General features: G+C 48.5%; 4 long non-coding RNA genes across 4 annotated transcripts; all 4 read left to right on the top strand.

Moving 5' to 3' along the window:
- Nucleotides 1-3,192: 3,192 nt before the first annotated feature.
- Nucleotides 3,193-8,324, top strand: LOC311436744. The gene is made up of 7 exons (XR_014693078.1): nucleotides 3,193-3,233; nucleotides 4,845-4,885; nucleotides 5,156-5,209; nucleotides 7,079-7,191; nucleotides 7,313-7,362; nucleotides 7,748-7,841; nucleotides 7,951-8,324. It is a non-coding gene; the product is annotated as an uncharacterized lncRNA (long non-coding RNA).
- Nucleotides 8,325-10,143: 1,819 nt separating this feature from the next.
- LOC311435397 lies at nucleotides 10,144-12,286 on the top strand. Its single transcript, XR_014692097.1, has 2 exons — nucleotides 10,144-11,548; nucleotides 12,232-12,286. It is a non-coding gene; the product is annotated as an uncharacterized lncRNA (long non-coding RNA).
- Nucleotides 12,287-12,911: 625 nt separating this feature from the next.
- Nucleotides 12,912-15,464, top strand: LOC311435396. Its single transcript, XR_014692096.1, has 3 exons — nucleotides 12,912-13,127; nucleotides 13,558-13,703; nucleotides 14,775-15,464. It is a non-coding gene; the product is annotated as an uncharacterized lncRNA (long non-coding RNA).
- Nucleotides 15,465-15,967: 503 nt separating this feature from the next.
- Nucleotides 15,968-19,222, top strand: LOC311435400. Its single transcript, XR_014692101.1, has 2 exons — nucleotides 15,968-16,066; nucleotides 18,084-19,222. It is a non-coding gene; the product is annotated as an uncharacterized lncRNA (long non-coding RNA).
- The last annotated feature ends 3,645 nt before the right edge of the window (nucleotides 19,223-22,867 follow it).

Here is a 22,867-nt window from a genome sequence, read left to right as displayed (position 1 = left end):
CCTGCAGGTGGTGAGAATTTACTCACTTGAATACTGTCATTAGCCGTTTTACGTGCAATAGGCAGTGGATCGCACTAAAATGGGGCACTGTCAAATGCACACAGTGTCTGCATTGTGGAGAGATCCCATCTGTTGTGTCCCCCCCCCCCCCCCCCCCCCCAATAAAAAACCAACCAACCAAACAAAACTCCCAGAAACACCTGCACTGGTAATATTGCATGTTGCCAGCACAGAGACGAGGGCCTTGTTCCCGAGAACTGCTAGCCATGCCTTTAAACTTGAGATTCAGCGTAGATCGAGAGTAAAGAAACTGCTGTTGTGTTAATGAAAGCTAAAGACAGCCCTGTGACTGTTACCACTTGGTGGTTACTAAACAATCTACCTCAGACTCTCTTCTGTTTTTATCTGCGGACATTATGAAAGCGCACCTGAGGCTTCCCAGGTCCCTGACTTCAGTTCTCTTTCATCCCGTGAGGAGGACGGAGATTCTTCAGGTGGCCTTGCCTTGGCACACGCTGTGCTTTGGAAGCACTAAAAAGAAATGCTTTTAAAAGTGTGCATTTATTTTAATGTTCATACAAAAGAGATTGGTTTTGAACAGTGTTGTTACCGGATCACTAATTTGATATTTTAACTGTATGCATTTTTTTGAACATAGGGGTGTGTGTGTGTGTGTGTGTGTGTATATGTGTGTGTGTGTATATATATATATATATATATAAAAAAAAAAAAATAAACCGTTTTATTAATTCTCGTTAAGTGCTGATCTGAGGAGTCTGTAATGGGCAGCGCTGAATTCCTCCAATTGTCTGTCACCAACAGACCGCTAATATTTTTTGTGAAACCAGTCTGCATATCCTGAAACCCCACTTCTGGTAATAGCTGCGGAATGTGTTTGTTACTTACCTCCCGGTAGCACGTACCCTGGAGCACCTGCCTCATCAGTCAGCTCAGCCTGTACAGGGTGTACATTTTTGCTCCAAGGCTAAAGTGTTAAAGACACCAAGTTCCAGCTTACCAAATCCTTGGTTACCCGAGTTAATATCCTCCCTTCCGTTCCTCTTACTCTTTTGTTCAAAGGTAATGTTGTGAATCACAGAAAATGCAACGAAGACTGGAGCACCTGCACGTAATTAATATTTTCCTTTTAAACGGTAATATGCCAGTAGTAAGTGGCTCTTCAGATAATTTTATTTTCGGTTGTTCTCATTTAAAAACAGTCTCCTGCTCCTTTAACAGCTTTCTTTTAAAAGACAGGTTGAAGTTGTGCTGGCGTTAAGAAGCTCTTCACAAGGTACTGGGGCTGTCCTGAGGATTCCACTTGACCAGCCAGCAGAAGAGGCAGGGAAACATACTTACATTGATGGCCTGAACTTCTCTTCCTATTACTCTTTTTAGTACTAGCCAGCGTGTGTGAGACATCTTTTCCTTCTCCTGTGAAGCAGTGGGCTGGTCTTTCTGGAAGAGGTTGTTTGACCATTGGAATTACACCAGTGAGATTCAAGAAGGAAATAAAATCCAAAAGCAGCAGCGTATCTTTATTACTACGTTAAGTGAGAAAGTGACACTTGGAACGAACTCGTTATAAACAATTCTGAACTCTTTTCTTAGCGGGAACGTACTTATCTGTACCGTTGAACGTACTTGAAAAAAAAAACAAACGAACCACAGGAGTACCTTGGAATACATAGGGCGATTCATCCCTTCAGGATCATTACACGGCAGCTGTATGTCACCACAATACACCTCTTTTGCTTAATGGTGGACTTCTCAGAGGGAATTTACTTGGGTCAGGTATACTGTGTGTATGTGGTTTTATGCACGTAGAACTGCCTGTACTACACTATCTTTTAAATAGGTGGTGGTAAGAGGAGACAGCTTTCTTCTAGTAGATTCTTCCTTAAGTTTCTTTAGTGATTCCGGGGGCGCTCACTTGACCGTGATGTGCCTGACCTGGTTAGCATCTAAACCTCCTCCTCTGATGTGGTACAGCTGTCTGCTAAATTAGTTACAGAAAGATGGTGACTTTAACTCAGCCAGTTCTCTCTTACCTCGCTATTGTTTTATCTGGATAATTTGAATTTGGATTAGAGCAGCGGAGGGAAAAGATGCCTTACACTGAAACGGACGCGAGTCTGTGAGAAGAAAGCCAGGCGTCCTTGGAGACTGTGCCAATGAAAAGGGGAAGAAAAATGAGTGGAATAAATCTGAGTGCACGTAGTCCTGCATCCCGAAGGGAGCACAGAAGGAAGGTTGCTTGCTTAGAAGAGCAGTGGATGCTTCGTGCCCGCCTTAAAGAGAATATTAACAGAGAGACTTCTTTGTAAGACAAGCTGCCCCGCGGGGTGTGGGTAGCAAATACGTTGGAAAAAATACAGCCACAAGCTCCGAATGGCACAGTAGGCGAGCTGTGATCCGCCCGACAAGGCCTCCCGCGGGCGCCCTCTGCCGCCACCTGCTGGTTTTAATCGGGTATTGCAGGCGGCCGGGGGGCGCGCATGCGCGGTGGGGCCCCGGGGGCGCCCTCTGCCGCCACCTGCTGGTGGAGAACTAGTACTGCAGGCGGCCGAGGGGGGCGCATGCGCGGTGAGGCCCGGGGGCGCCCTCTGCCGCCTCCTGCTGGTGGAAAACGAGTACTGCAGGCGGCCGAGGGGGGCGCATGCGCGGTGGGGCCCGGGGGCGCCCTCTGCCGCCTCCTGCTGGTGGGAAACGAGTACTGCAGGCGGCCGCGGGGCCGTGCATGCGCGTTGCTTATTACGTCGTTGTTTTTTTTGCTGTGTAATTTCCTACGCTCCTAGATTTTTCTTCATATGTAAATCACACAGAATCACAGATCTTCTAGGTTGGAAGAGACCTCAAGATCATTGAGTCCAACCTCTGACCTAACACTAACGTTTGAGCTAATTCCCGTGGAAAATATTTCATTTACTTTCTTGGTTGTATTGTCCTTTCTATGTTCAAAGCTGAGGCATAAATACGGTAAATTTTGCTTCTAGAAACACCCCAGTTCTTTTGTCTGCACTCTGCATGCTGTAAACTAGGGATAGGCACAAAAAAAAACAAATAAATAAATAAATAAAAGAACACAGCTGCTGCTGCTCCTGCTCTCTTTCTTGTGGTTTGCCCCCTCCTCTTTCCCAGGTGATTGGGTTTGGGTGCTGGGCGGGGCCAAATGGTATAGGAGCCCCAGGCATGCCATCAGAGAGCTCCTTCTGCCCGGGCTGCTCTTTGGGGTCAGTGCTTTGTTGATGCTTCTGTTAGCTACATGCAGGGTTCTTTTGGTGGGTCAGGGTCTGGTACGATCTTTTAGAGGAAACCGATCTAGTAGTATGTGCATTTATTGCTTGAAGCTCTTTGGAGGTGATTAATTGTTATAGCACATTTATGGATAGGATGTCAATGTTATTTTGTGCGTTTGCTTTGTTGTTCTAGGTCCCTCGTGATTTTTGCAGGGTTACAGGGCAGATGCCACCAGATCTACCCCTTTTGTTGTTTTTGTTTTGTTTGATTTTTTTTTTCTTGATTTTTCTTTTTCTTTTTTGGAAGGGGGTTTGGGATTTGAGCATCTCAATTTTGCGGGTTTGGGATTTGAGCGTCTTAATTTATTGGGTTAGGGGTTTTAGGCATAGGACTTCAGGGGTTTAGTGTGGTAAATAGTTTGGGTTAGGTCCGTAGGGGTTTCGAGGATGTTTAGGGATAGGGCTTGAGGCTTTTTTGTGTAAGGGCGGGAAGGGCTAGGGTTACAGTGAGCGCTGTTAAATGTAGTTCTCGAAAACTCGGCCTCTGATTGGCCGTGCTGGCTGTCCAGGGAATTCTGGTAGGTGTAGTTTTCCGGCACCAGGCTTCCGGTAGGCCGTGTTGACTGCCCGGAGCATGCCGGGAGATGTAGTTCTGGGACTCCGAACTTCCGGGAGGCCATGTTGGGTGCCCCGAGCATGCCGGGCAATGTAGTTCTGGGCCTCCGGACCTCCGGGAGGCCATGTTGAGCGCCCAGAGCATGCCTGGAAATGAAGTTCTCGGGAACCAGGGTTGGGCTTAGGGACTAGAGCTGGGGCTAGGGTTAGAGTTTAGGGTGAGGGTTGGGGTTAGGGTTAGGGCTAGTGAATGCTGGTTCTCTGTGTTTGCAGATGACGGTGAGCGTGTTTAAACTAATTCCAGTTGAAGAAGTTTCAGTTACTTGCTTGGTGCCGTTATCAGTTCAACATTAAAAGCTGCAGCAAAAGCAAAAGGGGATTTTTGCTTCTAGAAACACCACAGGTCTCTTGTCTGCTCTCTGAATGTTTTTGAGATAAAACAGATTTTAAAAAACAAAGGAAAGGAAAGGAAAACAAAACAAAACACAGCTGCTCCTTTTGCTCTCTTCCTACTTTCATGTGCTTTGCCCCTCCCCTTTCCCAGGTGATTGGGTTTGGGTGCTGGGCGGGGCTAAATGCTATATGAGCCCCAGGCATGCCATCAGAGAGCTCCTTCTGCCTGGGCTGCTCTTTTGGGGACAGTGCTTTGTTTTTCCTTCTGTCCGTTGCAGGGTTGTTTAGGCAGGCTGGAGTCTATGGATTTCTGGATTTTAAGTGCTTGGAATTCACTTAGGAGAGGGATGTTTAGTAGGGGCTGCTGGCTCAGTTTGGGGCGCGGTTGTCACTGCAGTTATTTTCCTACAGCCAATAGAGTAAAATTCCAGTTTGCCTTTTAGAGGTGCTATAAGTGGGTAAAGAGAACAGATGGAAGCGTGTGCCACGTGGGGTAGGCAAGTGGCTGAGGTACAGGAGGGGATGAGAGCATGTGATTTTTTTTCTGGGGATGAAATGGACTCAATTTTGTTGGTGTATAATCTGTTCTGCTCCTAGATTTTTCTTTCAATGTGAAGAAAAGTTTGAGCTAATTCCAGGTAAGAAAGTTCCAGTTACTTGCTGGGTCGTATTGTCCTTTTAATATTCAAAGCTACAGCAAAAGCGTGGGGATTGTTGCTTCTAGAAACACCCCAGTTTTCTTGTCTGCACTCTGCATGCCGTTGAGCTAAAGCAGACTAAAAAATAAATAAATACAGGAAACACACACACAAAAACCAACAATAACAAAAACAACAACACCAAAAAAACCACACCATTGGGTGATGTGTTGTGAACGCAACGATCATTTAATCCCTTTGTTTTCCCAGGTGGTGTGGATGATACTGGTTGCACTGTTGGAGCTTGGATTTGGAGAGGAACAGGTGAGCATAGTTGTATGTTGCATCAGCAGTAGTCAGCGTTGTGGAGAAGGTGGGCATCATGACCGGCATGCTAGTGAATGCTGGTACTCTGTTTTTGCAGCTGATGATGAGCCTGGCAATTGACTAAGATGACGACCAGTGCCTGTGTATTTCTTGAGGCGGAGGGAATTTACCATGCAGCAACCTGAGAGCTAAGTTGGGGGGCACCTGGTATCTGCATATCTGGGGTGGCTAATGGGAGCTGGGAGCCAGAGCAGCGTGGAGCCAGCTGGCTGAAAATACTTGGTGCCGCTGCGAGGGTGGTTCAGGCTGGGTCACGTTCAGGCTGCTTGTGGCTGGGTCACCAGGCTAATAGAAGCAGCGGGATTATTTTGTAGCGTGAGTGCGTGCGCCAGGCAGGACAGTTTCCTTCTGTTCGTCTGTCCTGTAGTGTTGCTTCTGCAATGTCTGTTCTGTGCTTCTCGGGTCTTGATATCCTTCTAGCTTTTTACACTGGACAGACCAGACAGGCGACTTGGTAGCGGTGCTGAAGGGCCTCAGTGCTTGTTTTGTCATCGTGGCTCTGATCCGAGCACTTCTTGTCTTGCAGTCGCTGCTTGAAGTGCAGTTCTGTTTCAGGTCTCGTGCATCATATTCGGTTTGAGATCGCATCTGTTTCCATCCTCGCTCTTGTGGAAGTCATCTGGGCCGCATCAGGAGCTCTTGCTTGGGAATTGATTTCCTAAGCGTCGTCTTATGTGATTAAGGAGGTATTGGGGAGGCAAGGACAGTCCCCAGACAAGGACTGTATATCTCGAAACAAGACACCGGAACTCACGATAAGGAAGCGGCAGACGGACAGAGAAACAAATGTAAGGACTATAAATCTCAAAACTGGACGTTGGAATTCATTATAAAGACACAACAAAGGGAAGAATTAGCAACAGCCAGCTCTTGCGATTAAGAAACATGCCAACTCAGCGGATTCCTGACCAAAGGTGAAAAGTACAATGTGAGGAAGACTCGGGGTCTTCCTCCCAAAGACCCCTGCCCACGTCCCAAAGGCCCCTGCCCACAGTTCTTGGGAGGCTCTACTCAGGCGCAAGGTGCCAAAAGGCTAATTAGCATGAGAAGCGAGGGAAGGCGGGGGTAGGCAATGAATATGTATAGGCGCCGGTAGAATATTGATAGATTGATTGTATAAATTCAAGACTGCTTTCTGCTTTGGGTATGCACGATAGGTGGAGAGATCCCCCCGTGCATCCAGCGCTGCAATAAAGAATATACCGCTTAAAGGAATTTCGGCTTCGATCTTTGAATCATATGGGGTTTTCAGTCCCCATCCTTCTGGTCTCTTGTCTTGAAGGAAGGCTTTTTAGGCCTCCATCACCCCAGTTCTGGCAGTGTCTTCCAGTCGCGTGTCGTGACATTTGAGTCTCTCCTTGGGTCTGGTGCAGAGCACCTGTTGTGACTTGCTGTTGCCATAGGGCTTCCCTCCGGGGGTCACTTTTTCTTGCGCCTTGTGTTGTGTGTTTTGTTTGTAGTGTTTGTGGCGTGGCTGTGTGTGTATGTGTTTGGTCTGGAGCTGTCCTGCCTGGCAGTTAGTGATGACAGCTAACGTGGCAGTGCATGGGTGTGCTAATACATTGTCCGGACTGTGTTGGCGAAGACATCTGGTCTGCCTCTGCGCACGTACTGAAGGGCAGCAGGCACAGTCATCTCTGTGGTGTTTGTCAGATGTGCGTGTGGGGGGGAAGAGTTGAGCTGCTTGTGAGCAGCTGCTCGCATAGTGCTTGAACGGTGTGCTTGAGGAGGAGGTCTGTGGAATCTTGAAAGCTTACAGATAAGGGGTTTTTGAAACTTTTATTTTTATTTCTCTCCTGTCCCCAGTAGAGTGTAAACCTTTGGAGGAACCTGTCACAGGAAAGAGCTCCTTCCGGAACTGTTCAGCGCTCCGTAGGCAGCTCGGTGACTGGCTTGGTCTACTTCTGAGGTGTGCTGAGGTATGGGGGCTGCTGTTTCGAAATGATAATATTGTAAACGGGGTCCCTTTGTGTTGTTGAGGGATGGGTGCTAATGCTGGCAGCTGAATGATTATCTTGTGACCGTTTTCATTTGTTAAAGCTGAAACACAGTGTACAACGCGGGACTTGACCGGAGCTGCTTTTGGCAAGGTGAGCGATGAACAGATGTAGCAGGTACTTTAGGGGTGCAGTTGTCACTGCAGTTACTTAACTGCACAAAGTACAGTAAAAATCCTGTTGATATTTCAGGGGTGTTGTAGCTGGCCTAAGAGAGCAGATGGAAGCATCTGCCTCGAGGGCAGGTGAGGGAGCAGAGGTTAGGGAGCAGATGAGAGTAACTGTCCCAGCTGTGCTGTGGCTTTGGATGCTGCTTCAGCCTATGCTTTTCTTTTTGTTTCACAGGTGTGTCGCACAGGCTCAGAGGGGCCAAGCTGCACTCTGAAGAGCAGCACGGGAAGGGCGGGCTGTTTGTGAGCTGGATTGGAGCAGAACTGCCAAGTAGCACGAGGTGACTGCGAAGGGTCTTGCTTTGCAGGTGCCATGGCAGGCTCTCCACAGAAGCGGTTGAGGATTTGAGAAGAGGTTGCAGATCATCGAGGAGCGACACGTGCAGGGACGGCTTGAAAACGGTATGGCTGCTTTCTCTTCTGTTTATCAGGTGTCCCAGGCGACGTGGGCTGTGATGTTAGCCTTTAGGATCGGAACAAAGCAGGTGCTGATGGCGGTCTTCTTCGGTAGGCAAAGAGGTGCCCGAAGCCCCCTCCTGTGCAGCCTGAGCACGCCTCGCTGAGGATGAAGCTTGCTTTCCAGCAGTTCTGGAAACTGTGTTGAGGCTGAAATGCTGCGTCTGTGTTCGGGTTGGGGTTGCACCTTGGTGAGTGTAGGGATGGGTTTTAAGTGGGTGCAGCGGAGGGCCCGGCCCCAGTGTCCTGTAGTGTGTTTTGACCCATCAGCATAGCCTTTTGGTTCTCAGATAGCCTGCTGAAGTAAGTGATTTTTGCTGCGAGTGGAACGGAATTGATTTTGTTGGCGTATAATCTGTTCTGCTCCTAGATTGTTCTTTCTGCGTAAATAAAAGTTTGAGCTAATTCGAGCTGAAAAAGCTTCAGTTACTTGCTTGGTTGTGTTGTCCTTTCAATATTCAAAGCTGCAGCGAAAGCATGGGGATTGTTGCTTCTAGAAACACCCCAGTTCTCCTGTCTGCCCTCTGCATGCTGTTGAGCTAAGTCTTATAAATAAGTAAATAAACCACAGCTGCTGCTCCTCCTCTTTCTACTTTCATGTGCTTTGCCCCTCCCCTTTCCCAGGTGATTGGGTTTGGGTGCTGGGTGGGACCAAAAGGTATATGAGCCCCAAGTATGCCGTCAGAGAGCTCCTTCTGCCTGGGCTGCTCTTTGGGGGTAAGTGCTTTGTTTTTCCTTCAGTCAGTTGCCGGGTTCTCTAGGCAGGCTGGAGTCTATGGATTTCTGGAATTCTAAGGGCTTGGAATTCACTTCATAGAGGGATATGTAGCAGAGGTTGCTGGCTCACTTTTTTTTTGGGATGGTGGGATACGCTCCTGTGTTTGATCTGTATTTTAATCTCTAGATGAATCAACCCACTTGTGTAACTCTCCAGAGGACTAAAACCAGCTTGATGACATGCTACAAGAGGCTTGACCGTGTTGGTGCAGTATTACCAAGAGACTGAGCAGGGTCACCTTTTTCATCTGCAAAGGGTATGTCTGTCATTACCCCTGCCGGGGCTGCTATGCATTCACGGCCTTGTGGCATTTGTGGACTTCAGTTTGTTTGTTTGTTTGTTTGTTTTATTTGTCTGGCTCCGGTCTCTGTGTTTGAGTCCTCTGCATGTGCCGCACTGTTTGCGTATCCATTGTGGATGTGACCTTCTCTCTTTGTTTCTTGTAGCTCAGGGCGTAGGCACGGAAGCTTGAACGAAGCATGAGGGTGAGTGGACAGCAGTGGGGGCCCCGAGTTGCTCGGTGGACTGTGTGAGTCTGCTTCAGCTGTCGGGCCGGCTTTGCAAGTGCCTTGCGACAGCAGAGTACGTCTCCTGCCACGTTTCTGACACGTGCCAGACGTCAGCGGTTCCAGGGTTCCAGTTCCTGAAATGCTGGAGATGCTCGGAGCACGAGAGGAGCTGGGGCGGCTTCGGGGGGCTGGGGGAGAGGGGACAGGGGAGAGGGGGGCGGCTGCGGCGGCGGGGGGGGGCAGAGAGGGCAGCAGGAGGAGGTGCCGTTGCGTGCGCGTGGCCGACGCCCCTCTGGATTGGCTGGACTGCTCCGTCCCGAGGCATGCTGGGAGCTGTAGTTCTGCGCTGCCGGGCGGCCACGTGGGCTCCGGGCTGCGCGGCCGGGCCGGGGCCGGGCCGGGGCCGGGCCGTGCGCGCCGGGAGGCGCAGGTTGCCGCTGGCGGCGAGCGCGGTTGCCGGCGGTGAGGCGAGCGAGAGCCTCCGGGGGTGCCTCCTCGGAGCGTCGGGCCGGCAGGGGCGGGGGGTGTTGAGGCCGGGCGCGGGTCCTCGCTGCGCTTGATCGTTGGGCTGCGCCGCGCCGCGCCCCGGAGGCTTTCCTCTCCCTGCGTCCTGACAGCCGGCTCTCTCCTTGTGCTGCGGTTCACCGGGGCAGAAGCAGCTCCCCGCCGCTAGGACCCCTGCGGGGTTTGTTGCCGAGCGAAGGTGGGGCACCGGGTAAAGCGAGGAAAGCCGCAGCTGGCGTGCTGCGGTCGCAGGGTTCTCAGGAGAGAGAGCAGCCCGTCCGTCCCGACTGCCCAGGTAAGTCGCAGCGACCTCGGGGTGGAATCAAGGCGTGCTCGTAAGCTTCCTGCAGCCCCGGCTCCAAGGCTTCATTGAATTTGCGGAAGCGCGAGCTGCTCGGCGCTGGGAAGCGCAAAGGGAAGGAAGGCACGTAGTGCCTGCCGAGTCGTAGTAGCCTCTTAGACCTAGAATGAACTGGCCTGTCAGGCTCTGTCTGTTGCTCAGTCTTTGGTACGAGAGGCTAAACTTTGTCCCGCCTCAGCTTTCGGAGTTGTCCTAGGAATAGACCGGTGCTTGCGGGGCTTTCCAGGACGCTGGTTGCGGTCAGTGAGGACAGACGTGAGAGGCAATTTCTGTCTGTCTGTCTGTCTGTCTCTTGGTTATGTCCCAAGAGTTTTGCTTGAACTGTGTGCAATAAAGGAGGCCTTGGGCCTGTACTGAGCAGCGAGAGAGAGCAAAACTCTGCGTAAGCACTGGCCGTGGCAATGTTGCTTGGGAGTTGAGCGGCTGGGGGTCTTTCCAGAGGTGGGGGGTCTTCCCAGCGGAACTCGGTACGCAGGCAGAAACGTGACCTTCGAGGTCTTTGTTTGTCTTGCGCTGCAGCTGTGGTATTTGCCCCATAACTGTATGGAGTTGCTGAATTCTAGAGGGGATGATGATAGAGACGTCCCTGGTTCAGCCTTTTTTTGCCGCAGTCCTTGCAGAAGTTGTGGAAAAATGAGTAGTATCCTTCTCTTTAAGTTCACCTTTTAAAGAGTTCTTCCTGCAGACTCCTGTCTCCGTGGTTTAGGTACGTGATTTGTGTGAAACAGAGCCAGGCTTTCCTGTTAACGAGTGCCCTGATTGAAATTCCCTGTTGTTGGAGAACAAGAACCATCAGTGGTGCTTGGCAGTTTAAAACCTCTTGGCTTACGCAAAGGCTAACTTGCCAAAGCGAATGGGAAGTAGCCTAAAGTTCAGTAAATGCGCTGAATAGAAAAGGCCGTCTTCTTGACGGGAAAAGAGCTTTGCAGAACGTGAGCTTTGTTTCCCGTAGGGCTCCCTGCTTGCCCACCTGTTCAGCGATTACTGCAGGCTTTGACTGGTCCCCTCAGGCCCAATATCGCACACGTGCTGTGCTGCAGACGGTGCCTTAGCTTCCTTGCCGTCTCGTGCTGCGTTACTTGTACCTGCGGAAAACTTACTTCAGTGTCACAGAAACCCCGTGGGAAGCGTTCCCGACTCACGCCGGTAGGACCATCCCGTCGCGGCTGGTAAAATCCAGGAGCAGGACGATGCTTGGAAGAACGTCACCTATGGAGGAGAAGACAACAGTCTCCTTCCTGTTAGGCAACAGGTTTCCAAGACTGGTTTCCCCACCCCCCTGTGCGTTTTGAAGGAGGCAGTCCCTAAGCTGATGCAATCCAACTATCCAACTGCATCTAAGATGCTGGTTGTTACTTCCATAAGCTATAAAGGAACTTAATGTGTTCTGTGTTTTTAGGTCGAGGCTCGTGTGCGTGAGTTTGGCTTGTCGCGATGGCCGGTGTAGATGATCGCTCACGTGCCCCAAAGCTCCTTGTGCTGATGCTGGATCTGCCCCACGGTAAAGGACCGCATGCTGTGTGTTCAGCTTTTCTTCCTTACCGTGTCGTCCGTATGTATGTATGTATTTACTTCTCTGAAGGAAAGGGTGGATTTTTCGTGGGTCCCTCTGTGCGCGTCTCGAACCAGGCTGCAGTAAATACGCGTAAGCGAGTAGGCTGCTGCAGCGCGTCCTGGACAGTATCAGGGTGCTACTCTGCTAGCAGTGGAGAGCTGGGTGAAGGTGCCCAGGGTAAGGGCTTGTTCTGCCTCAAGTTGAACAGAAAGTTTCAGGAGTTGAGCATCCCAGGGGATGTTTGTAGGACTGCTGTTAGACGATAAAGGTTCGGATGGCTGTCGACGAAGGGGATTTTGTTGGTTCTTTTTCGATAGCTGTTCCTGCCAAAGATCGCGTCGGTCACAAAAGGTAGTAGTAACCTTGCGGTTTCTATGTTCTGTAGCGTTTGTACTAAAATACACTGGCAGATGAATAAATGAGCAGGTACAAATACACGTGACTCTATAGCTGAGACTAAATAACGTGCAGTTTCTTCTGTGTTTTATCTTTCAAAGCACGTTGTTGCTGAGCGCCTGAGCTTTTTGCTCGCGTTACCGAGGAAAGGAATGGCAGTGCTTCTTCCCCCCTCATCTCTCTTTTTTTTTTTTTTTTTTTCCCCCCCCTCTCCTCTTCTTCCTCGATGACAGGGACTCGAAATGTTTTCCTCGGATGTCCACGTGAAAAACGAAATAAATAAATAAATGCTGATGGTGAAGACACTGACAGAATTGGGTGACATTTTCAAGGTAGAGGAGGGGCGAAGAATGTGGAAATTCCTGGTACATTAGTGGTGCTCTGTTAACAAAACTGACGTATACGCCACTTGCTGTTCCTAGTTTTTTGGTTTGGTTTTCCTTTCAGTAGTCTCCCCGAAGGCTTTTGCGGACACACGGTGTATCTTTTCTGTTCTTCCAGTATTCGTTTGTCAGGAAAGACGACCGTGCAATCCGAGGGCTGTGGACAACCATCTACCAGGTGGTTGTTGCAGCCTCCATCGGTCATGTTATTTGTGCTTTTAGCTCGCCCTCTCCTATATCTTGAGTTGAATTTCTTTTTTTTTTTTTTTTTTGGCAACGCTATGTTTGCAGTGATAGCATTGCTGCCGAGGTATTTTTGACTAAAAATGATCTTAACTGTAGTAGTGAATTCACAGAGTGTGGCTTTGTGTAACGACTCCCGCGATCACAACTTTTTTTTTTTTTTTTTTTCCTTTGTCACAGATAGGAGGAAAGCTCTTTCCGGAGAGATGGAAAGAAAGTTGTTTCAGAATACGTTCAGAATGTCTGAAGTTGTTTTGGAATTTTGTTTTGTTTTGTTTTGTTTTTTAGTAGTTAACGGTAGTACAGCCCACAGAGCAATTTCTTTGTGCGTGAGAACTCGCGGGTTAACTGAAAGTTACTTGTTTTATTATAAAACTAGGATTTGAAGCCACGGGCATTCAGAAATGCATATGATATGTCTTGTCACAGTCTTCTAGATCAGCTAACCGGAATGAGAACCAATCTTCTGAAAACACACAGGGATATCGTGGGGCAGGATGAAGGTAAATGGACACAATTATTTATTAATATTCTGGTACAGCTATTTAATTCACCTAAGTAGTGTTTCTGTCCTCGGTGTGGGAGAGGAAGTAGACTTTGCATCGTTTCTTGGGTCAGTCGTCCTTCCCTAGATTCCGAAGGAAAAGAATGAAATTTCTGCCTTCTGTCACAAAACATGTTGTGCGTGCTTGGAATTTGAAAATTCAGTTTCATGGGTGAGCTTTCCTGTGCAACAGGATGCAGTAGATGTTCTTATAGTGATGGTGAAAGGAAAGAGGGGCTTTATTTGCCTTTTGCTTTTCCTTTGTTTTGTAGAGGGAGGAAATAGTGATTTCTAGATCTTAAATGCTAACACTGGAAATGGAAGCATGCGAGGCTTGTATTTCCTTAGTCTTAAGGTAGACTAAATTTAGATACCTTGTTCTGCTGCAGACTGCCTTCACGGCGTTCCTGTTGCTCAAAGGGGAAATCATCAGGAGTAGTTGAAAATGATGCCTTCACCCCTTCGGGAGATTGATCCAGATCAACCAAAAAGGCTTCTTCATACACTTGGCAGTCTGTTCAAACAGGATGAGAAGGTAGGAGAAGTCTTGCTATCTGCTGTATCATTATTTGAAAAGTAACTGAATTGTAACACGGAGGCAAATACTCTGGTAGTGAATTGACGAAGCAATTGTTTTTTACTTATATTAAAAAAAAAAAAAAAAAAGTCTTTTCAGGGTACGATGATAGATGAAGCAGATAAATTTGTTGCTGGGCCTCAGAATAAGATCAAGCGTCCTGGAGAGCCCAATACTCCAGCATCACTAAAGAGAGAAGGCGTAGCACGTCGCCGCTATTGCGACGGCCACAGTCACTGTTGTGACAAACCATGTTGGTGGGAAAGGGCCACCCTGTGCTGCTGGATCTCCGTCACCATATCTGAACCTCAAAGGCATGCCAACAAATAAAAGTATGTTGGAGTTGTTGTAGTACAGGAACTTGTGTGGTCATAAATGGACATAATGTGCAGGAAAAAAAAAAAAAGGTCTCCGTGCTTTCTGTGTTAATTCAAAAGGACACGTAAGTTTTAGAGTTAATTGGGACTGAATTTCTTTGGTCGGCTTAGACAAACAGGCTGTTGCTATAGGTAACGAAGTCCTGAATGAGCAATAATTTGGAACTGTTTCTAAAAAGTGCTGAAACCTTTCACCACGATGGTTTGGCGGTAGCAAGGATTTCATTTCAGCTTTTAATTCTCATTTGTGTATTCTATAGTGGGGAAGGGAGAAGTGGGGAAGGAAAGTGTGTAAAAAAAAAAAAAAAAAATTTTTAAATTTCTCACAAATAGTAATTTACCCACCTGTTGCAGCAGAGTCGAAAGAAAAATTTGCTGGAACTCGGGGAAGGAGGGGAAACTTTAGTTTACTTTAGTCACTGAAATGGGAATACAGCAAATAACTTCACGACAGTCATATGAGACGGTAGCAGCCCAAAAGGAGGTATTCCTGTGGTTGCGTCAAAGGGTGAATAAAACTACTGAAGTGATCTGACAGTGCTGAGTAACTCTCTCCACAGTACTTTCAACAAGAAGGGATGCAGAATAACGTCCTTCTGTGTTTTTTGATCCTGCAGTTATATGCACTACTAAGCTCCTTCTTAATTTTCAGACACTGGTATCAGTACTGTCCAAGATGGTAATGGAGAGAAGAAAGCAGAAAACTGTCAGTTGCTGGAAAAGCAAATTGATGGCTTGTCTGTGCAAATGGCTTCTTCGGTTCCAGCTGTTAAGGGAGAGGATGAAATGTCACCTGGTGACTTAGACTCTCTACATGATGAGTTCAATTGCTTAAATGATGCAAAGACGGCTTGGATCGTAAACCTGGTACCAATGCACTTGTTCGAGGGCCTCTAAATTACAGCGTGGCTGGAGATGACCAAAAACGAGTGATGGAGTCTACTTCTGAATCTGTGCCAAATTGATTTAAAATAACACCTACGATGTTGGAGGGAAGCGATGCTGGCATTAAAATCAGAGTGGTGAAAGAGGTTCGCAAACGTGGAAGAAGTAAGTTCTTTATTAGTGTATTAAAAATAGGCTAGGGGTACAGAAGACTTTTTCTTGAAATGAGGATCTATTTTGAAAATAAAACCTCAGATTTGGAATGATTTTTGATTAGTCGTGTACAAGTAGTGGAAGAACAAGAAAGTAAGTACATGTATTCACAGTCCAACTTTATATCCTCACTGTCCTTACTGCAGCACTCTTAAGCAGGCTTAGTCACAGCGCCATTCGTGTTTTCATAGTTGGTTCAGAGAAGAAAACACAGAAACCAATGAAAAAATACTGTTGTTTCACATCTAAGGTGTCCGGTTCATTCTTTGGCGCTACTTTTTTTTTTTTTTTTTTTTGTTAAACTTTATACGAGACAATCGTGCTCATGCTCCACATAGATCGGTCATCTTGTAAAGAGTAGTTATCTTAAACCTCTGCTTTCAAAAATGACAGCTCTAGGTTGAAACGTGGCTTGGTATCCCTTTGTTTCTATTAACTGCTGATCATGGCAGCGTGTTCGTGGAGATGCAAGGCTTCTCTGCTGATTAAACCTAGTCTGCATTTTCCAAGGGCAGGTGTTTCTAGATACTGCTCTTTTAAGAGAACAAAATTCAGCGTTACATTTGAATATCAGCTAATCGATATCACTTCAAATTATTGGTATGCTGGCTTTTTTTTCTTACGTGCATTACTGTATGCAGAAATGGGAAACTCTAGGCTTTGTTGTTTTTCCTTTGGCTGTTGAGATTTACTGAAAATGCATTTACAAGATCTGTTTCTAATATCCGTTTGGATCTCTTCTTTAAGATCGTGAAAAAAATCTTCTCTCTTCTTGAGGAGGTACGTACAAGGACCGATGGAAACTCAGAAGTATTTCATTGAATTTGCTATAAGGGAAGGAGCAAGGTTTGTATAGATACGAATGATTCGGAGTTAAACGCTAACGTTGTTCATGATAGCAAATCTCAGTCTTTTCCAAAACAAGTGTTTTGTTTTGACATACTTAAATTATTACAGTTTCAGCGGTCAAACTGCCGTTGTATTTTTCTGAAGTAAATGGTCGTTACCTAGAGCTGAAGTGTGAAATAGAAAGATACGGGTGGTTATGGAAGAAAGACCCAGAATTTGCGTGGGTTGGGGAAAGATGGCTGTATCAAATTAAATTTGCCATTCTGGCGTCAGAAATGAGGGAAGCTCTTCCATGCTGGAAACAGAGAGCCTCTGCTAATACTGTTTGTCGTGGCCAAATAATACTGAGTTATTTAACTGCTGTTTTTGGAAGAAGAAATGAAATTACTTCCCTAGGTTTAAAAATCGTGTCTTAATACAGCACTTAGAGAGAACGCTAGAGGAGCTAGAGTTCAACAGCCTACCCAACAGAGTTAATCAGGTGAACGGTAGATAATAGTGTACCAGCCAGAGGAATACGGACCGGGAATGAGTTTGCTGTGCCGCAGAAGAGTGGAAGAGGACGTAGCTGTTGCCCTCGCCATCCTGGCGGTCAAGTGATCTTACTGTCAGAGTCCGAGAAGAAGCAGCAGAGCTTTAACTTTACGAACCTCTATCGGCAGAAGCTGGGCTGTAACCTTAAGGACGTGCTATGAAAGGTGTGGCTTTTTTCCTGTGGAGGGTGCTCTTTGCTCAACAGGCTGAAAAAAATAACCATTGCTGCCCCTCCTGCAGGTGGTGAGAATTTACTCACTTGAATACTGTCATTAGCCGTTTTACGTGCAATAGGCAGTGGATCGCACTAAAATGGGGCACTGTCAAATGCACACAGTGTCTGCATTGTGGAGAGATCCCATCTGGTGTGTGTGTGTGTGTGTGTGTCCCAATAAAAAACCAACCAACCAAACAAAACTCCCAGAAACACCTGCACTGGTAATATTGCATGTTGCCAGCACAGAGACGAGGGCCTTGTTCCCGAGAACTGCTAGCCATGCCTTTAAACTTGAGATTCAGCGTAGATCGAGAGTAAAGAAACTGCTGTTGTGTTAATGAAAGCTAAAGACAGCCCTGTGACTGTTACCACTTGGTGGTTACTAAACAATCTACCTCGGACTCTCTTCTGTTTTTATCTGCAGACATTATGAAAGCGCACCTGAGGCTTCCCAGGTCCCTGACTTCAGTTCTCTTTCATCCCGTGAGGAGGACGGAGATTCTTCAGGTGGCCTTGCCTTGGCACACGCTGTGCTTTGGAAGCACTAAAAAGAAATGCTTTTAAAAGTGTGCATTTATTTTAATGTTCATACAAAAGAGATTGGTTTTGAACAGTGTTGTTACCGGATCACTAATTTGATATTTTAACTGTATGCATTTTTTTGAACATAGGTGGGTGGGTGTGGGTGTGTGTATATGTATATATATATATATGTATATATATATATATATATAAAAAATAAACCGTTTTATTAATTCTCGTTAAGTGCTGATCTGAGGAGTCTGTAATGGGCAGCGCTGAATTCCTCGAATTGTCTGTCACCAACAGACCGCTAATATTTTTTGTGAAACCAGTCTGCATATCCTGAAACCCCACTTCTGGTAATAGCTGCGGAATGTGTTTGTTACTTACCTCCCGGTAGCACGTACCCTGGAGCACCTGCCTCATCAGTCAGCTCAGCCTGTACAGGGTGTACATTTTTGCTCCAAGGCTAAAGTGTTAAAGACACCAAGTTCCAGCTTACCAAATCCTTGGTTACCCGAGTTAATATCCTCCCTTCCGTTCCTCTTACTCTTTTGTTCAAAGGTAATGTTGTGAATCACAGAAAATGCAACGAAGACTGGAGCACCTGCACGTAATTAATATTTTCCTTTTAAACGGTAATATGCCAGTAGTAAGTGGCTCTTCAGATAATTTTATTTTCGGTTGTTCTCATTTAAAAACAGCCTCCTGCTCCTTTAACAGCTTTCTTTTAAAAGACAGGTTGAAGTTGTGCTGGCGTTAAGAAGCTCTTCACAAGGTATTGGGGCTGTCCTGAGGATTCCACTTGACCAGCCAGCAGAAGAGGCAGGGAAACATACTTACATTGATGGCCTGAACTTCTCTTCCTATTACTCTTTTTAGTACTAGCCAGCGTGTGTGAGACATCTTTTCCTTCTCCTGTGAAGCAGTGGGCTGGTCTTTCTGGAAGAGGTTGTTTGACCACTGGAATTACACCAGTGAGATTCAAGAAGGAAATAAAATCCAAAAGCAGCAGCGTATCTTTATTACTACGTTAAGTGAGAAAGTGACACTTGGAACGAACTCGTTATAAACAATTCTGACCTCTTTTCTTAGCGGGAACGTACTTACCTGTACCGTTGAACGTACTTGAAAAAAAAACAAACAAACCACAGGAGTACCTTGGAATACATAGGGCGGTTCATCCCTTCAGGATCATTACACGGCAGCTGTTTGTCACCACAATACACCTCTTTTGCTTAATGGTGGACTTCTAAGAGGGAATTTACTTGGGTCAGGTATACCGTGTGTATGTGGTTTTATGCACGTAGAACTGCCTGTACTACACTATCTTTTAAATAGGTGGTGGTAAGAGGAGACAGCTTTCTTCTAGTAGATTCTTCCTTAAGTTTCTTTAGTGATTCCGGGGGCGCTCACTTGACCGTGATGTGCCTGACCTGGTTAGCATCTAAACCTCCTCCTCTGATGCGGTACAGCTGTCTGCTAAATTAGTTACAGAAAGATGGTGACTTTAACTCAGACAGTTCTCTCTTACCTCGCTATTGTTTTATCTGGATAATTTGAATTTGGATTAGAGCAGCGGAGGGAAAAGATGCCTTACACTGAAACGGACGCGAGTCTGTGAGAAGAAAGCCAGGCGTCCTTGGAGACTGTGCCAATGAAAAGGGGAAGAAAAATGAGTGGAATAAATCTGAGTGCACGTAGTCCTGCATCCCGAAGGGAGCACAGAAGGAAGGTTGCTTGCTTAGAAGAGCAGTGGATGCTTCGTGCCCGCCTTAAAGAGAATATTAACAGAGAGACTTCTTTGTAAGACAAGCTGCCCCGCGGGGTGTGGGTAGCAAATACGTTGGAAAAAATACAGCCACAAGCTCCGAATGGCACAGTAGGCGAGCTGTGATCCGCCCGCCAAGGCCTCCCGCGGGCGCCCTCTGCCGCCACCTGCTGGTGGGAAAGGGGTACTGCAGGCGGCCGAGGGGCGCGCATGCGCGGTGGCACCGGCGGGCGCCCTCTGCCGCCACCTGCTGCTGTTATTCGGGTACTGCAGGCGGCCGAGGGGCGCGCATAGCGCGGTGGGGCCCGGGGGGCGCCCTCTGCCGCCACCTGCTGGTGGGAAAAGGGTACTGCAGGCGGCCGAGGGGCGCGCATGCGCGGTGGCGCCGGCGGGCGCCCTCTACCGCCACCTGCTGGTGTTATTCGGGTACTGCAGGCGTCCGGGGGCCGCGCATGCGCGGTGACGCCCGCGTGCGCCCTCTGCCGCCACCTGCTGGTGGGAAATGCGTACTGCAGGCGTCCGGGGGGGGCGCATGCGCGGTGGGGGTCCGGTTGCGCCCCCTGCCGCCACCTGCTGGTGGGAAGCGAGTACTGCAGGCTGCCGGGCGCCACGAATGCCGCATGACGCCCGCGGGCGCCCTCTGCCGCCACCTGCTGGTGGGAAGCAAGTACTACACGCGGCCGGGGGACGCGCATGCGCCGTGGGGTCCGGTGGCGCCCTCTGCTGCCACCTGCTGGTGCAAAACGAATACTGCAGGCGGCCGGGGGCCGCGCATGCGCAGTGACGCCCGCGTGCGCCCTCTGCCGCCACCTGCTGGTGCAAAACGAATACTGCAGGCGGCCGGGGGGCGCGCATGCGCGGTGGGGTCCGGTGGCGCCCTCTGCCGCCACCTGCTGGTTTTAATCGGGTACTGCAGGCGGCCGGGGGCCGCGCATGCGCGGTGACGCCCGCGTGCGCCCTCTGCCGCCACCTGCTGGTGGGAAAAGGGTACTGCAGGCGGCCGAGGGGCGCGCATGCGCGGTGGCGCCGGCGGGCGCCCTCTGCCGCCACCTGCTGGTGGGAAAAGGGTACTGCAGGCGGCCGGGGGCCGCGCATGCGCGGTGACGCCCGCGTGCGCCCTCTGCCGCCACCTGCTGACGGGAAAGGGGTACTGCAGGCGGCCGGGGGGTGCGCATGCGCGGTGAGGCCCGCGGTCGCCCTCTGCCGCCACCTGCTGGTTTTAATCGGGTATTGCAGGCGGCCGGGGGGCGCGCATGCGCGGTGGGGCCCGGGGGCGCCCTCTGCCGCCACCTGCTGGTGGAGAACGAGTACTGCAGGCGGCCGAGGGGGGCGCATGCGCGGTGGGGCCCGGGGGCGCCCTCTGCCGCCTCCTGCTGGTGGAGAACGAGTACTGCAGGCGGCCGAGGGGGGCGCATGCGCGGTGGGGCCCGGGGGCGCCCTCTGCCGCCTCCTGCTGGTGGGAAACGAGTACTGCAGGCGGCCGCGGGGCCGTGCATGCGCGTTGCTTATTACGTCGTTGTTTTTTTTGATGTGTAATTTCCTACGCTCCTAGATTTTTCTTCATATGTAAATCACACAGAATCACAGATCTTCTAGGTTGGAAGAGACCTCAAGATCATTGAGTCCAACCTCTGACCTAACACTAACGTTAGAGCTAATTCCCGTGGAAAATATTTCATTTACCTTCTTGGTTGTATTGTCCTTTCTATGTTCAAAGCTGAGGCATAAATACGGTAAATTTTGCTTCTAGAAACACCCCAGTTCTTTTGTCTGCACTCTGCATGCTGTAAACTAGGGATAGGCACAAAACAAACAAATAAATAAATAAATAAAAGAACACAGCTGCTGCTGCTCCTGCTCTCTTTCTTGTGGTTTGCCCCCTCCTCTTTCCCAGGTGATTGGGTTTGGGTGCTGGGCAGGGCCAAATGGTATAGGAGCCCCAGGCACGCCATCAGAGAGCTCCTTCTGCCCGGGCTGCTCTTTGGGGTCAGTGCTTTGTTGATGCTTCTGTTAGCTACATGCAGGGTTCTTTTGGTGGGTCAGGGTCTGGTACGATCTTTTAGAGGAAACCGATCTAGTAGTATGTGCATTTATTGCTTGAAGCTCTTTGGAGGTGATTAATTGTTATAGCACATTTATGGATAGGATGTCAATGTTATTTTGTGCGTTTGCTTTGTTGTTCTAGGTCCCTCGTGATTTTTGCAGGGTTACAGGGCAGATGCCACCAGATCTACCCCTTTTGTTGTTTTTGTTTTGTTTGATTTTTTTGTTCTTGATTTTTCTTTTTCTTTTTTGGAAGGGGGTTTGGGATTTGAGCGTCCTATTTTTTTGGGTTTGGGATTTGAGCATCTCAATTTTGCGGGTTTGGGATTTGAGCGTCTTAATTTATTGGGTTAGGGGTTTTAGGCATAGGACTTCAGGGGTTTAGTGTGGTAAATAGTTTGGGTTAGGTCCGTAGGGGTTTCGAGGATGTTTAGGGATAGGGCTTGAGGCTTTTTTGTGTAAGGGCGGGAAGGGCTAGGGTTACAGTGAGTGCGGTTAAATGTAGTTCTCGAAAGCTCGGCCTCTGATTGGCCGTGCTGGCTGTCCAGGGAATTCTGGTAGGTGTAGTTTTCCGGCACCAGGCTTCCGGTAGGCCGTGTTGACTGCCCGGAGCATGCCGGGAGATGTAGTTCTGGGACTCCGAACTTCCGGGAGGCCGTGTTGGGTGCCCGGAGCATGCCGGGAAATGTAGTTCTGGGACTCCGGACCTCCGGGAGGCCATGTTGAGCGCCCAGAGCATGCCTGGAAATGAAGTTCTCGGGAACCAGGGTTGGGCTTAGGGACTAGGGCTGGGGCTAGGGTTAGAGTTTAGGGTGAGGGTTGGGGTTAGGGTTAGGGCTAGTGAATGCTGGTTCTCTGTGTTTGCAGATGACGGTGAGCGTGTTTAAACTAATTCCAGTTGAAGAAGTTTCAGTTACTTGCTTGGTGCCGTTATCAGTTCAACATTAAAAGCTGCAGCAAAAGCGAAAGGGGATTTTTGCTTCTAGAAACACCACAGGTCTCTTGTCTGCTCTCTGAATGTTTTTGAGATAAAACAGATTTTAAAAAACAAAGGAAAGGAAAACAAAACAAAACAAAACACAGCTGCTCCTTTTGCTCTCTTCCTACTTTCATGTGCTTTGCCCCTCCCCTTTCCCAGGTGATTGGGTTTGGGTGCTGGGCGGGGCTAAATGCTATATGAGCCCCAGGCATGCCATCAGAGAGCTCCTTCTGCCTGGGCTGCTCTTTGGGGACAGTGCTTTGTTTTTCCTTCTGTCCGTTGCAGGGTTGTTTAGGCAGGCTGGAGTCTATGGATTTCTGGATTTTAAGTGCTTGGAATTCACTTAGTAGAGGGATGTTTAGTAGGGGCTGCTGGCTCAGTTTGGGGCGCGGTTGTCACTGCAGTTATTTTCCTACAGCCAATAGAGTAAAATTCCAGTTTGCCTTTTAGAGGTGCTATAAGTGGGTAAAGAGAACAGATGGAAGCGTGTGCCACGTGGGGTAGGCAAGCGGCTGAGGTACAGGAGGGGATGAGAGCATGTGATTTTTTTTCTGGGGATGAAATGGACTCAATTTTGTTGGTGTATAATGTGTTCTGCTCCTAGATTTTTCTTTCAATGTGAAGAAAAGTTTGAGCTAATTCCAGGTAAGAAAGTTCCAGTTACTTGCTGGGTCGTATTGTCCTTTTAATATTCAAAGCTACAGCAAAAGCGTGGGGATTGTTGCTTCTAGA

This window comes from Aythya ferina (genome assembly GCF_964211825.1).
Source record: "Aythya ferina genome assembly, chromosome: 4".
In the NCBI taxonomy this organism is placed as follows: Eukaryota; Metazoa; Chordata; class Aves; order Anseriformes; family Anatidae; genus Aythya; species Aythya ferina.
The sequence above is the reverse complement of the archived record's forward strand: the minus strand, read 5'-3'. Positions and strand labels throughout refer to the sequence as shown.